This window comes from Myiozetetes cayanensis, unplaced genomic scaffold (genome assembly GCF_022539395.1).
Source record: "Myiozetetes cayanensis isolate MyiCay16 unplaced genomic scaffold, myiCay2020 scf17, whole genome shotgun sequence".
Lineage (NCBI taxonomy): Eukaryota > Metazoa > Chordata > Aves > Passeriformes > Tyrannidae > Myiozetetes > Myiozetetes cayanensis.
Window position 1 is genome coordinate 75,261 of NW_026087378.1, and position 15,557 is coordinate 90,817.

At 40.6% G+C, this 15,557-nt stretch overlaps 1 protein-coding gene across 1 annotated transcript in view; it reads right to left on the reverse strand.

Annotated features, from left to right (window-relative positions):
• The window catches only part of LOC126638207 (protocadherin alpha-2-like), a 101,682-nt gene that overhangs the window by 20,009 nt on the left and 66,116 nt on the right, over positions 1-15,557 (reverse strand).

Genomic DNA, 15,557 nt, shown 5'->3' on the forward strand with positions numbered 1-15,557 from the left:
GAGACCTCACTGCCAGGTGCAACAATTTGTCCCCTTTCACAACTGCTAAATGTATCTCAACATTCAAATACCCTCCTTACCTTAATCCATGTTGTATATTTTTCATATTTACCATCAGAAGTGCACAGTCTCAGATCACATATCCAGTATGGAAAAAACCTGCAACAGTTGCTTCTTTTAAAAGTAAAATAAAAGGCCATTCAAAGCAAAATAATCTCTTGGCTCTTTAGTTCCTCTGAGAAAAGTAGGACTTTGTATAAGGACCAGAAAGCAAGTTCTGCTCGACAGGAATTCTGTTCACCAGTTTCACTCAGTATCTGAGCTGACCTTAACTATTAACCCAACTTATGAAGTAAATATTAGTGCTTCCAAAAGTCACAAAATGTTCACAAAAAAATGAATACTATGGAATTAACAAAGCTCCACGTTTTACCAGTAATTACTCTGAAATGCAAAATGGCCAGTTCTCTTGTTTTGTGCATGCTACATGATGGCTGTTGCAGTTTTTGAAGGCTCAAAGGCTGCTCCAGCATTACATAATCACAGAATTAAACTAAATCAAATCTATAATCCCTATGGCTTTAGGAAAAGCCATGGGAAGGGAGGGGAAGGAAGAAAAAATAATCAAACTGATGATGTAGAAAAAAAAACCAAGAACTTCAATTTTTTATAAAATTTAGATGATCTTTGACTACTGAGCTCTGTACATGGGATTGGGAATAATTAGTTTTCATGGATCTGCTCAAGTATACCATTCTGTACAGCTCAAAGGAAAAGTTATTGCTGTGAAGCCAAAACAGTAGAGCAAAGATTTAATTTCTGTTTTCTCCAATTCCTAGGCTGCACCTCATTAGTAGATGTACAGCCAGTCTAACACAATTTTGTCCACTTTTCCTAGAATCCATACTACCTAAATCCCAGGCAGTAGCACCAAAGACTGAAAAAATATTTGGGGAAAAAAATTGTTTGGTCTTCCAAAAGGCTGTGAATCACTTAGGGAAGACATCAACTAGACTGGGTGATTTACATTCCATAAGTGAGCTAAAAATAAAGTTTAAAAATATACAGATAATTAGGGTCTCCAGTTAGGAGTCTCCTTGCCACAACCTCATCATTTTAGTTCTGGAGACAACAGCCACTTGCTTGAGCAGCACAGAGCTTCACTTTCCACAGAAAGCACAGGATAAACAGCTCACAAGCTGGTGTGACCAGCTGGGATGCTATCATTGACACCACAGGAGACTAAAGTTGAACCAAGAACCCATCCTCTGGGTTTTTTTCCTGATTTTTAGCTCCTCATTTGTCTAAATTGCTACAGCATAGCTGTAACCCATTTGTGTCTCCTCTCTAATTTCTAAAATCAGTATCTCAATGCTGGAGTTCTATGATCTTCAAGTAGATTTCTATTCAGTATTTTAGTTCATAAATACACTTCAAAGTCAACATATTTTGGAAGAAAGAATTTTGCCAGGGGGTCACTATACTTCTCAAATCCTATATCAAATGCTTTATTATTCTTGGACATAGTATCCCTCTCATTGTTTGTGTTTTACTTACTTGGATAATGAAAAGTCCTTATCTATCTTCTCACTATCTGTTCCCATCAACTCTACAACAAGATCAGTTCTTATTTCCTCTTTCTACCTTGTTTTCACAAGTTTGATTCTCTACCAGCACAACAGCCCTTTGTTCTGGACATGCAGTTCCATGCATCCAGTCTGTGGTATCCCTAACCCTTCTTGTGCCAGTTTTAGTTCTCAGCAGCAGTTAATTGAGTTGAAAATTGAGTCTTCACAAGCCTTTTCAGTCAGGTCAGTTCCCTGTACCAGCTAACTCTACATTCAGAGGAGAGACAACGCTGATTTGAGAGAGGACTGGTATATAATGGCAAGAACTAAAAGAAAAAGCCAAACAAAAAATCCCAGATTTCATAAATGACCTGGATTGGAAGGGACCATAAAGTTCATCTGGTTCCAACCCCCTGCCAACCTGGCTTTGAACACTTTCAGGGGTAGACTTAGATGGGTTTAAGCTGATATTGAACTACACAAAGCCCATCTATGTATCCTCATAACCTTCCTGAAATGCAGGCAAGATCTTCCCTGTTTCAAGCCTCACTATCCTCCCTGCCAGCTGCCTCCATGTTTCTGGGAATATAAGCTGGGTAAAAGCATGAAAGTATTCCATGCAGGTCCTGATTTGTCCTGGAGTTGAAAACTAACTCTTTTAAAAAATTAAAATTACTTGCAGTAAGCCTGCAACACAGGTAGGACTACAGGCATCAGGACAGAGATCATCTTCCTAACGCTTTCTGCAGCCTCTTTCCATCCTCCACAATTGTGCTTCACCACTACCAAGGAAATAAAAAAAAGAGAGGAATAGCAGCAAAAATCGTCATGCTCATGATATCTGTGCGTTACAGACCAGGGATTTTTATTTTGGTTTCCTAGCAACTCTGAAGGCCAACCCTGCATGATTTTGCACTGAGCACCAGTTAACACAGGGTTGCTGCAGCTCTTATCAGAAATCCTTTAGAATCCTTAACTGCCTCTTTCCCTCCTTTAATGTACAAGTGAAGTACAGTCTAAGACTGCCTGGAAGATTAATTAACACCTACATTTTACTTCTACTTACATTCCATTCTCTGATGATTTTTCACTTCACATGAAGAAATGGTGAAGAGCTCTTACACTACTATTTATTCAAATTAATCAGGGGAAATGAACAAATAGAAAGGAGAATCTGCAGATTACAGTGAAGTTATCATCAAACAAGATCTTCAGCCAGAGCTGATCTCACATTGTAGCCATGAAGGACCCAGATGCAGTTTCTACAATGTCTGTTGCAAACACTTGCCATCTGGGAATGGTAAAAACAGGAAAACCAGGCAAGAATAACAAGCTTAATTCTAAACCTCGATGAAGACTAAGCTCTTAAAATTACATTTGACATAGAATTTGAAGATTCATAAAAACGCATCAAGAAACAACCACTCAGAGCACCAGTATTTGTGGCTGGGAATATATTTTCCACTGAGAACACAGACAAAGCTGGCAGAAACGCTCTGGGCTTCTCATCCTGCTGTCTAGCCAACATGCCTCAGAGAAGATCAGAAGTTGACCTGCCTGGATTTAGTCTGCATGACCCACTGGCCTCCCTGCCAGGGCTGCCAATTAGTTTCAGTTGTGACAGTGTTTTCTCTGATGTGGCAAGTTGCCAGCGGGGAACTGGATTAAGATCACCAAATTACTTGGCCTGTCAGCCCCGAAGTAAGTAGTTCTCTTTCCCATTAACAGGTCTTCTAGATAGGTTCAGCTGCAGTTTGAAAGCCTGTGCACTGGGATGGATGGGTTGATTCACAGCGTGGAACAACAGAAATGTGCTTTTTTTCTGTCTCCAGACTTCACTGCTGGAAATAGTTTTCCTGTATAAGTGCACCTGTGCTCTTCAAAGGGGTAAAGGAAGGGATCCAGAGTGGACCACAGCATGTGTGGTCCTTGGGAAACTCCTCTCACCTTTCTTCCCCCACAGGAAATAAATTCAATTAAAAGCAAAACAGGACGGTCATGGTGCTTTATTTCTCTCAACTGAAGTCTGGGAATAAACAAAGCAGATAATCTGACACTAATGTTATTCATTTATTTTAATTCTTCTGTTTCCAGCTACACATGTGGGAGACTCTGCTACCTACTTAGCATAAATTTACAGCAAGATAACAATCTACCAAGAACAGGTAGTTTTCACCATGAAGAGATGACATTATACACGATAACTAGAGAGAACAAATCCCCTGGAAACCAAAGGAGTAGGGTGGTGCTGGCACACACCTCTTGCTGATAGTCTGGGCATGCTGCAGACCCAGGTTACTTTCTTGAGTGAGCTTATCCACTACATGTGACTGAATACATTTGACTCCAGGCATTTGGAAAGGACACTGATTGCCATTACAGTCTGTCTGCTTTTATTGTCTGAGATGACAACAAGAGCAGTTCGAAATGGTGCTGTGAGGACAAAGTATTCAGTTGCTGCAGTTATTAATTATGACCACTTAAACACCACTATAGGAGTGCAAGTTGATTTATGGCTAAAATTACAGTCTCTTGCTCCTGGGAGCACACTGGATCATGGAAAACAAATACAGCACAAGATTGTGAAAAGCAGAGAGCAGGAAGGAGGAGAAATGTGTTTTGCCACCACAAATCTTGAGATGTGTTTAGTGTCTAATGTTCCTTGGTAATGAAAATTCCAGTTTGGGTTTTGATTCTTAAAAGCAAAATTGTATGGTCTGCAGGCAGAGTCTGAAGGAAAGCTGAGGGAGGAATTGTTCACTCTGCATTTTTCAGTATTATGATAATATTTCTAATATATATTTGGTCTTTTTCACTCACTTTGTTCAAAACTCATTTTATTCTCAGTCTTATAACATTCTTCCTTTAAACTTAGCTACCATATTCAATTGATTATGTGAACCAAAAACATCAGAAAACCTAATCAAGGGAACTAAAGACAGCTCAAGACTTTCTTGATTGTTTTTGAGCACAGTCTGGTTTCTGGATTTTCAAGTGCCTCCCAATGTATGAAAAACCTGAATGTGAAAAAACCAACTGAAATTACTTGAAGATCAGAGCTTGCCTCTTGGAAATCACTAGCTGTTTCCTTTTCAAGGTTTGAATAAGCCATCCCAAGGACCAGGCACTAGGCCAAGGAGGTGTGGTTACAGGATAAGTAGGCAAAACTTAAGGCAAAATCCCTTGGCCAGCCCTGGTAACCACAGGGACAAATGCAGAGAGGGAAGGGCAGAGGACCTCTCTTGTCCTTAATTGTCTAAGTGAGCCTAAGGAGATTAGCTGCACAATTAGGTGTCTAATTAGTGCCACTCCCAGCCGGGGCAGCAGCCTTTCCTGTGTGTGCTTTAGTGTTATACATCTGAGGTCTGACCTAGAAATGGAGTTTGAACTCCCTTTGCAGCCCCTCAGATCCCACCTCGCTCTATGCAACAGGACAGCACGTGGCACAAGGGAGCCTGTGAATCCACTGACACAGGATTTGCTTGCCAGCCAACAAATCTTGCTTTTTCAACAACTCTTTTTCAGAACAGTCCAAAACCAAGCAATGGGAAACACAAGATGGAAGTGGGACACTTCTGCAAATGATTTACTTCTGTAAATCATAGAAGGGCTTGGGTTGGAAGGAACATTAAAGCCCACCTAATTCCAACCTCCTGCCATGGGCAGGGACACCTTCCACTGGCCCAGGTTGCTCCAAGCCCTGTCCAACCTGGCCTTTAACACTTCCAGGAATGAGACAGTCACAGCTTCTCTGGGCAACCTGTGCCAGGGCCTCCCCACCCCCAGTGAAGAATTCTTTCCTAACATCCAATCTAAACCTGTTCTCTTTGAGTTTGAAGCCATTCCCCTTTGTCCTACCCACTACACACCCTTGTTCTGTTGGAGCACTTGTTCTGTTCCTAGTAGCAAACTCCATCAAAATCTAAGCAGTTTAATTTCATCATATTCAAACCACTACCAGTGAATTCTGTTCTAGCTCCAGTCTCCTTGATATCTTTGTTGTGGGATGAACTGCTGCTTTTAACTGTTTTGCTCTGGTCACCTCTTTGCATCTGATCCCAGCCCTGCACGCTGACTGGGCTCCACTCAGGCTGTACCAAGCCTCCCTTGTGTTCCCCAAACCTGTCCTGTCTACCTGTGTAAACAGAAGCAGTACAGTCTTTTTCTCAGTATAAACACATAGGAACAATTTCCACAAGACCACAAAGGGTCTGCGGCATGATTTCGTTTTTTTCTTCCTAATCAACCCATTTATTTTGCTAGCTGCATGTGCATGCTAAGAGGGGATGCTTTTAGGGATGGCTGACTGTAATTATATAAGACAAGAGCAGAGAAGCTGCACTCAGATTCATTCCCTCCACAGCCAGAGCCTTGATTTTCTGAGAATTAAATCCCCATAATGAAGGGGCTGCCTTTGCGTGCTGCTGTTGCTGTTTTACATCTCTCATTACACCCTCTGAGTGCACACAAGTAATGACCAAAGGAGTTCAGGGTTTAGCTCTTGAAGTAAATTCAGCAGCTCTGGATCAGTGTTACATAAATAGAATGTGTGCTGGAAAAACATGCATGGTACTGCTGTCTCTGCTTTGTGCAGCCCTCTTCTATTGTGGCAGTCCCAACAACACAAGGGTACAGCAAAGAGATCAGAGAGGTGCAAAAGAGAGAAATCATAGAATGGCTTGGATTGGAAGGGACCTTAAAGACCATCTCATTCCAACGCCCTGCCATGGGCAGGGACACTTTCCACTAGCCCAGGTTGCTCCAAGCCCTGTCCAGCTTGGCCCTGAACACTTCCAGGGATGGGGCAGCCACAGCTTCTCTGGGCAACCTGTGCCAGGGTCTCACCACCCTCACAGAGAAGAATTTCTTTCTAACATCCCATCTAAACCTACTCTCTGTCAGTTTGAAGCCATCCTCCCTTGTCCTGTCACTCCAGGCCCTTGTAAAAAATTTCTCTCCAGTGGTCCAGAGGAACGTGAAGCAGCCCGTGCCAGCCTCTTTAAAAGCAGGACTTGGGAGCTGCCAAAGGTCAGACTTCATAGCAAAGGGCCTGCAAGCACTGCAGTGAAACATGAGGGCTGAAACAATAATTGCACAGTGCTCAGGAAGTCCTGACCTAATGGACTCTCTGTGGCTCCACAGGCTGGAGAGGAGCAGGGAAGGAGAACCCTGACACAGCCTCACAGCGCTGTTATTCTTTGCTCACTCCTGCTGCAGTGAGAGCATTTTGGACCAGGTGGATGCTGATCAACAGACCCACAGAGTGATGAGAATGATTTTAATTTTTCTGTACTTTGTTTTTCCTCTTTTTAAACCAAGAAAATGATCATGTCCTTTCCCTTGTGTCCCCAGACTGTCTGCCCTGCTCATGTGAGTGGCCAGTTCCTCAAGGCCAGGCTTGTCTTTTGCTATTTGCATGGGCTTTGTGTAGCACCATCTGACCTGAGAGGCACTGCCACACTACAACATTAACAACAGACTCTGAAGCAATGCCTGGTTACAAAAATAAACACATGAAAAATACATTTATGACCCTTGCGTACAGCAAAGTGCTGCACACAGGCAGACATCCATTAAGGGAAGATTCAATATCACAGAGTGGTCTGGACTCCCTCAACCTCTTTTCTCCTTCCATCACTTGCAATATAAATGCATTCCAGATAAAAATTTCTTAGAATTACTTAGAAACCTCCTTATTTTATCCATCTATTTTCTATCAGATAGTGAATCGTGTATTGCAAGACATAACAGGGTTGAAATTCCTCTAGGATCATAAATATCATAGGTTGCTTTAACATTTACTTGAGTATGTTTTCTTCCTTAAAAAAAAAAAACCAAACCTAAATAGAATAAAATTAAGCCCACAGCAGTAGAGAAAGAGGAAAAAAACAACCTCCAAACCATGCACACAAAAGCAAGACACAGCAGGAAGAAAAAGCAGCTGTAACCTCAAGTGGAAACAATTTGATTACCATCAATTCCCTGAAGTACTGACCAGATAAACACTTGTTTAGTTTATAAGTTCTGACAAGATCACAACCCAAGGTAGTACAGCTGCAAGGGAGTGATTTTTCTATTTATTTATTGGAACTGCTGAGAAAATAATAAAGATGTGAATCAAAATCCATGTCTTCCGTGTAGCTACAAAATATCACCAGTAGGCACACATGGCAAACTCACTGGGATTGTTACCAGGATCTCAAAGAACTACATGCCCAGAGCTATGGACAATTGCTTAGATTTGAAAATTGGACCTTAATTTATTTACAAAATAATTTCCTACCAGATGTCTAAGAACTAATCACATCATCTGGCAAATTCTGTATTCCCTCTCTTTTTTTCTTTTGTTCATTTAAGAGAAACATTTTTATTTTTTAGGTGCAACTTTATTCTCCATTTTGAGGAAGCAAAGAGATTACTATAGGACAGGATGAATCAAGCAGACAAGGGGTTATTGCAGTTAAAATTTCTCCTAGTGCCTAAATATAAAAATTAGAGCCAGATAAACTGCTTTTGTAAAATCTCTTTATCACTCCTTAAAATGACAAAGTCTTGAGCTGCAGGAGCTTTTGTCCGTGGTTTCAGAAGACTTTTTTCATATTATTCAGTCATGGAAAACCTCCAGCCTTTTGCCCTCATTACTCTTATTTTATTCCTGGTTTTAGACATTTTGCAGGTCCCCTGTGTTATTAATATTCAGTTGGAGTTCCTAGTCTTACATGAACCTTTGAGAAATCTGGAACAATCACCCCATGTGGAGGTCAGAAGTTGGACATGGTCATCTCCAGATGGGAAAATTCAACAACTGGCTTCAGTCACAGACATATGTGACCCAAATCCCAAAGGAAGGATGCACATACACAGGGGCTGGACTAAATGAGGAGATACACAAATGCATTCTGCATTGCCTGAGCCTGATGAGAAAGGTTAATTCTTCTCACAAATACTTGCAGTAGGTGAAATCAAGAATTTGGTATAGTATATAAAGACAAACTCTTCCAAAACCATTCTCTTTGACAGCCAGAATGAATACAAAGTCTTATTCAAATTCACCAAGACAAACAGACCACACAACTTAGAACTTTCCAGCATTAGCCTTTTCCATGTTCTGATGAGTCTTTCCTTTTTTTCCTTACACTGAGTCTTCAAGGACTAAGATATCACACACTATTAAATCTCTGATCCATGTCATCTCATTTACTTGGTACACTCTACTGAAAAATAATGGACCCCTTGATAAAGATCACAAACACTATTTCAGGCCAGTCATGGGGGGTTTGCAGCAAAGACAAAAAAAACAAATTAAGAGAAAGTAAATTTAACTCTAGCCAAGTCACGACTGCAGCTGCTGTATAATATGATCTATCACCCTCTCCTTTCTTTGCCCACTCAACTGAACAGAAATCTAAACTAAGCTATTAATTTACCTAGTCATGACTCCAAAAATTGGAAGCCCAAACTGCTGCTTCAACTGCAGTTTGGATGCGGTGAAGCAGACAAGTTCTGGTCAGAACAGTCATCAGCTTTTAAAAATAATGATCAGGATGTCAAGCTGCATCTGTCATAAAAATATGGGGTTTTTTTTGACATGTTCTTTTGAAAAATCATTTTGATTTCCAAATGCTGTTCTACAGCCTGAGCAGCATTTGAAATTCTCAGTCCTCTTGAGCTTCCACCAGGCTGTCAGAAAGGAGAAGCATTTATCCCTGAAAATTCTTAGCTTGGTATGAAATATTGAAAAGGTGATGTGGGGCCAAGCTGGTGATCTACATTCCAGCATTCCTGGAGTAACAACACAGGGGAGAGATAGTGGACAGATGAGTAGGAAGAGAGACCAGAGTCATTAGATGAAAGGAGTAACAAAGTTATGAAGAAAAATAGGGAAGAAAGAGATGCCTGCTTGGCAAACTAAACAGGTAACAGGAAAGGGGTGAAAATAGAGGAAAGAGAAGTGGAAAGGCCAAAAAAGTAGAAAGTATGCAGGGAATATCCTGGGAATAAAGTGCTCTGGGAGTAGGGGTAAAACTGAGGACTGCACATCATGTTGAAGGTCTCAGCCATTAGGAGGAAGAAACTTGAGAATTCAATGACCAAGATCAAAACATGAGATAAAAGGAAGGGATTTATCCTTATGTGGCCCTTGCAGAATATTTCTATTTCAGTACAGTGTTGTTACTCTGCATCTACAAGAGAAAGCTGGCATGATTTCCTTCCCCAGACTCCACTGAGCTGACAGACACTGCAGCTTCAAATAATTACTTTAGTATGCTTCATGGGGCTGATTTTTTTCCATAATACAAGAGGCTGTGAAGCAAATCCCTATGATACTTTCCTATGGAGGCTTAGGAACTGATTAGGACCTTAATTTTGGGAATTTATTAATCATTGCCTTGAAGACTAATTTTCATGGGAAACACAAATAACTTGGCTGTTCTGTATTTTCCCCATTCTGTCCTTTAAAAATGTTACACAGTGCTTCTTAGGCCGCTTATGGTATGAATTTTATGGCTGGTATTTTGATTTGTAGGTATTTCTGGTTTTGAAAGTTGGAATTATGAAATTCCATAGAAAATTGGTTATTAATTAAAAAATAGAGAGGGCCTATAGATGTACACAACTGCATTTTCTAGCCCCTTCCATTTCAAACAGCTGCAGCATCCTGCAACAAACCAGGAGCCCAGGTTTAGATTCTGGGTTGCTAATTAGTTATTATCTTTTATAGCTTTAATCAATGAACTGCTAAAGCTAAACCAGAGCAGTGTCCTCTGCTGTTATTTGTAAATTAACCTTTAACAGTCTCCAAGAAACAGCTCTTTCAGCCTTTGCACCTTCTTTGCAGTGACTGCTTGATGAGTCTTAATCAGATCCTTTTTCAGTAGATGAGGAAGGTCACTTGAAAAAGGTGAACAGAAACTCACTGACATTTAGGAAAAAATTGTCCTCCACTTACAGCCACAGTGTAAAGCTATATCCTGTGAAATACATTATAACTCAGGTCTCATCACTCTCTAACTTAATTTCTTAGGTTCTTTCTCTTTAAACTGAATTTTTAGAAGACCAATTCCGAGTCCAAGTGCCTTATGACAGATCTGTGGGACCCTGTGAGCTTCCCCTGGAGCGCAGTGCCTGCCTGATTTCAAGGCATTTCACCATCTGTTGTGATGGTGAGAGTCAATCCCAACCAAATATTATTCATTCCTTCAGTGCTGGTGTTACCTGGATTCAAAGATGGAGGCAGATCAAATGATTATTCCATGAAAAGAACAACTATCTGCAGTGCAGCTTTCTGTCCCACTCATCACAATCTATTACCCAGCCTCAGTGGGTAACCTCAGCCAATCTTCTTTCCAATGACCTATGTTCAGTAGTCACCTAAAAATCCATGCTGTGCCATTCCCAGTGCTATCTGCCTCCTGTAGACCTTCTAATGTATTTTCCAATTGATTCTCCCTCTACCAGATCGTCTGTGCTCACCTTCCTGTTACAAGATGTTTCCTGGTGTCCCCTCTCACGCCCTTAGATTTCTCTGCTCAGATCCCTGCTGCTACACTAACACTCCATTTCTTATCTGGGCCCTTCTCACAGTTTCATTGGAACAAAGTATCTCTTTCAGATACAATATTCTAATTCGAGCAGGATTTACTTGCTTGACATCCAAATCAGTGTGTTAAACACAGAACTGTGCATGTCACAACTTACACTAGATAATTATTATAATTTCTTCCCCTGTCAAGGCAATCTTGGACATTTTTCTTAAAATCCACACAGGAACTCCTTTCCTTTCTTCAAAGCTTTCCCACAGTCATTTTGTTCACAACACTCTACCCCAAACCAGCAGCAGAAAACCCACTAGAAAGACTGACTTTACCTTTCAAATAACTCTGCTTATTTGCCATAATTATAGTTGCTTCACATTCAATTTTCAGTTTTCATCACTTATTCTACACCTCATGCCCCATCAATGGACCTCATCTGCATTCCAGCTGATTGCTGCAGGAACCATCCTCTGAGAGCACACAAATCTCTTTCAGAGCAAATGTAGTTTGCAGCATAAATCCATGGCAATCTGACAGTATAGAGGCATGGAATATCCCTGGCTAGCATGGCACGTGTGAAAAGGCCACAGCTAGGCAGGAGGTAAAGAACAGCAGGAAGAACTGAATAAAACCAGGAAAGCTGGGAGAAACACAAACTTCAGAGGACAAATGTTTAAAGATTCAGACTCAGGAGGATGGGATGCAGGGAGCTCTAAATATGTATAAACACTCTCTCTCTACATAAGCATATATATATACGTGTGTGTGTGTATATATATATATATATATATATATATATATATATAGCACACACAGTTCTCTTTAGACCTAGAGTTGGTCTCTAGGTTTCTTGGTTCATAGAATCATGGAATATCTTGAGTTGGAAGGGACTTACAAAGACCAGCCAAGTCCAACTCCTGGCCCTGCCCAGGACACTCCAACAATCCCATCCTGTTCCTCACAATGTTGTCCAAACGTTCCTTGAGCTCTGGCAGCCTTGGTGCTGTGCCCACTGCCCTGGGGAGCCTGTTCAGTGCCCAACCACCCTCTGAGGGAAGAACCTTTTCCTGAGATCTAACCTAAACCTCCCCTGACACAGCTCCAGCTGTTCCCTCAGGTCCTACCCTTAAAATATTCCCACATCTTTTCAAGCAGCTATGAAACCTACAGCTAACCTGTCTCTCCTACTTATTTCCCTTAAGGAAAAGCAACCTCTATTCCTATTGCTGTTTACTTGGCCAGTTCAAGGGATAAACATAAGCACCATGAATGCCAAGCATTGAGAACTGTCCATGTTGAGGTCAGTAGATTCTCACACAATATAATTGCTTTTCTCATAAGACTGTTTAAAAAAACAAGGCTATCACTTCTCTTTTCCAGCTGATTACCCGAGAACAGGAAACAAAAATTACAGATATACTTAGAAAAATGTTACCACTGCATAATCAGAAGTATAAATTGGTGTATTTTAGGATGGCATTTGCCTAGGCAACCTTAATTCAATCCCTTGTGCATATTTGTGAGGCTAGACACTGAAATTCTTATTTCCTTGAAGTCAATGGGTTATTTGCCATGGACTTCAGAGATGTAAGTATTTCACCCACAGCTTCACCTACACACAAATTTCAGATGCAGATTTTATCATGAGATCCTTTCCTCTTTTGTTTACAGAGCTGTCTGAATGGAAGCATTTTATTTTCCCTTCTCTATGCAATGGTGTGTAGCCCAGAGCCTTATTGACTGCACACCTCTAAAGCCTACATTAAATACAGGATCTGAAATTTCTCATGGCTGTTTTTCATCACAAAACCTTGTTATACTCCTGAGTCTTACATGTGCTATGAAAGCATCTTTAGACTATTTTGTGAAGCACTTGCATTACTGCTTATGTTTTGTAGGTTTGAACCAGGAGCAAAGATTTGCTAAAGCTCACTACTCTAAGTTCTGAATTATGCATAGTTCTGATTTATTCAGAAATCTTCAGTGGTTTATGCCTAGAGTTTCTTTTCATCTTAGTTTCTGTTACGAGCTCCCACCATTTCTGCAAATTAAGCTCCATTTATTCTGAGTTAGGCAAACAAAAAAAGTTCACTCAGAATAGTGGTCACCTATAAAAAGCCTGATAGAATTGCCAAAACTGTTGAAGGATATAGAGCAAAGATCAGAAATCTGTCTGCATTCCTTGGACTCACTATATGGCCTGTGGGGGACAAACAAGATGCCCTGAGAGCTAAATTCTACGTCAGAGGGAGTTTGAGCCTTCTTGTTCCCTCACCTGGAAGTTTCCTGACTGTCAAACCTATAAACGATTGGATTGGTGAATAAGAAAATGCAAAGACAATTAAAAAATGCCAGATGAAAATTCACTGTCCCTTGCATGGGTGAACTATGCAATAAAATCAACAGGAGTGCTGACAGTCAAATGAAGACCAGGTTTTGCTTAAGCAACACATATTTGCTGAAAAACACGGGATGTTTGAGTTCAACTGTGAAATAGGAATTAAGGATTTACTGATTTAATCACTGATTTGCTCATCCTTCTCAAAGTGGTCCTATGACATCATCTTTGAATGCTCTCTAACTCTCAGAAGCATCTTATCCGTGGCTTTTCTGGATTGTTAAAGGAAAATGAATAGTTTAGTGACAAACTGATTTGGATTTATTGACTAAACCAACTGCATGGAGGGTGTGTGCACAGAGCAGACTTCGAAGTGGTTTCTAGTAGTCAGAATTAGGGACTTGCAGCTGCCTCAGTGTGCTGATGACAACAGAGATAACAAACAGCTTATCTAGGAGTTGATCTGGACCAAGGGTGCTCCATTCACATGCAAATGTATGTCCAGAGCAAACGCATTTGTTGACTCAATCGACTGCAATTGACCCTTAATGAGTTAAATCTCTTCTGAAAAGCCTCACTCGAGTGTGTTAAAAAATAGCACAGGTCTTGAATCTAAGACCAAAAAATAATAAAAAAGAAACATTGGAAGACATATTTGTGGGAGACCTCAGATAGGAATTTAAAGCAGTGGTAGTAATTTCCTAAAAATGTGATGTATTGAGGATAGGAATGCTAGCACAATCATTAGTTCTGAGATTTCCCTATGAAACACATGTTTGTTATTAAGGATCAGGGATATCTGTAGCTTTTGTTTACACAGAGTGGAGAAAAATATTACCTGAAATCCACTACAAAACCAAACCAAAAACAAACAAACAAAGAAAAGGCCTAATTAATGTTATGTCAGGGTCACTAAGCCCTTGGGAGTGGACAAAGACAAAACAAATGAGTCCTCATTGCTCAAGTGCCTCACTGCATCCTCATGAGGGAAGGAGCAGTAGGAGCCAAGGGTGACTGCTGGTCCTCAAACAAAGAGATCTTCAGGTTCACAAAGTGAACCTAATATGATAAAACCCAAAAAGCAATAGCAGGGAGGAGTCCAAATAGTGGAACAGGGCTCTGGGACCCAAATGCCAGCAGGCCTCCTGAGAAGACAGGACCATCCTACCCTTTGCATTTACATTCAGAGACTTGGAAATCTGTAGTACCAGCAAGGAAACATCTGGGAGAATATTTGCATCCATACAGAACTTGCTCTAAGGTAATACCCTAAGTGCTCAGTCAAGGATGATTAGTGCAGCTGAAGCCTGAGGGAACCCCTTGTAAAGGTTAGGGTGTACTTGTGGTGACATTTTCAAATACAAACTCAACAGTCACACACCCTTCATAACATGCACAGACTGTGTCTTGCTCCAAAGTCTGCAGCATAAGAAAGGGCACACAAACCCCAGGTAATTATAGCCTAGGGACCCATTATATATTAAATTAATTTTCAAATCTGTTTCTGCAAATAACCCTTCTGCAACACCACTGCAGGTTTTGCTGGGCACCACTAATTTGCTGATGTTGTAACTGTGATTGCAAATCCTGATGTTGCTCCTCAGCTTTTTATCCAGGTAAAATTCCCATTGATGATGAAAGAAAAGTTTGCAGAAAAAAAAAAAAGGATTAAATACAGCATCTCTCACATCTTTTCTGCTAGAGACTCCACTTGTCAGCATTTGAGCTGCCTCTGTGATATGAGCATGGCTCCTCATTTGAAGTTTGGACTGATAATGCTCACAGAGCTGCCATACCGGGCTCAGCAACCTATGCAGGGCATCCACTAAGTTTACAGTTCAATTTGGACATGACTGAAACCACTTACTACACCAGTGACTGCCTACTACTACGTCTCTATATTATTCCTGCTACAACATAAAAAATGACAATATTTTATTGCCTTCCCTGCAAAAGATACCTGTTTTTTCCCTCTAAACTCAATGAAGATTTTCTACCGATTCTTATTGACCTTATTGAGTCATCAATCAGTGACTGAGTAAATGAAGCTACATTCCAAAACACTGGTTTTGTCATTCAATTTGTTAAACAAATAACAGTTTAGGTTCCATCATT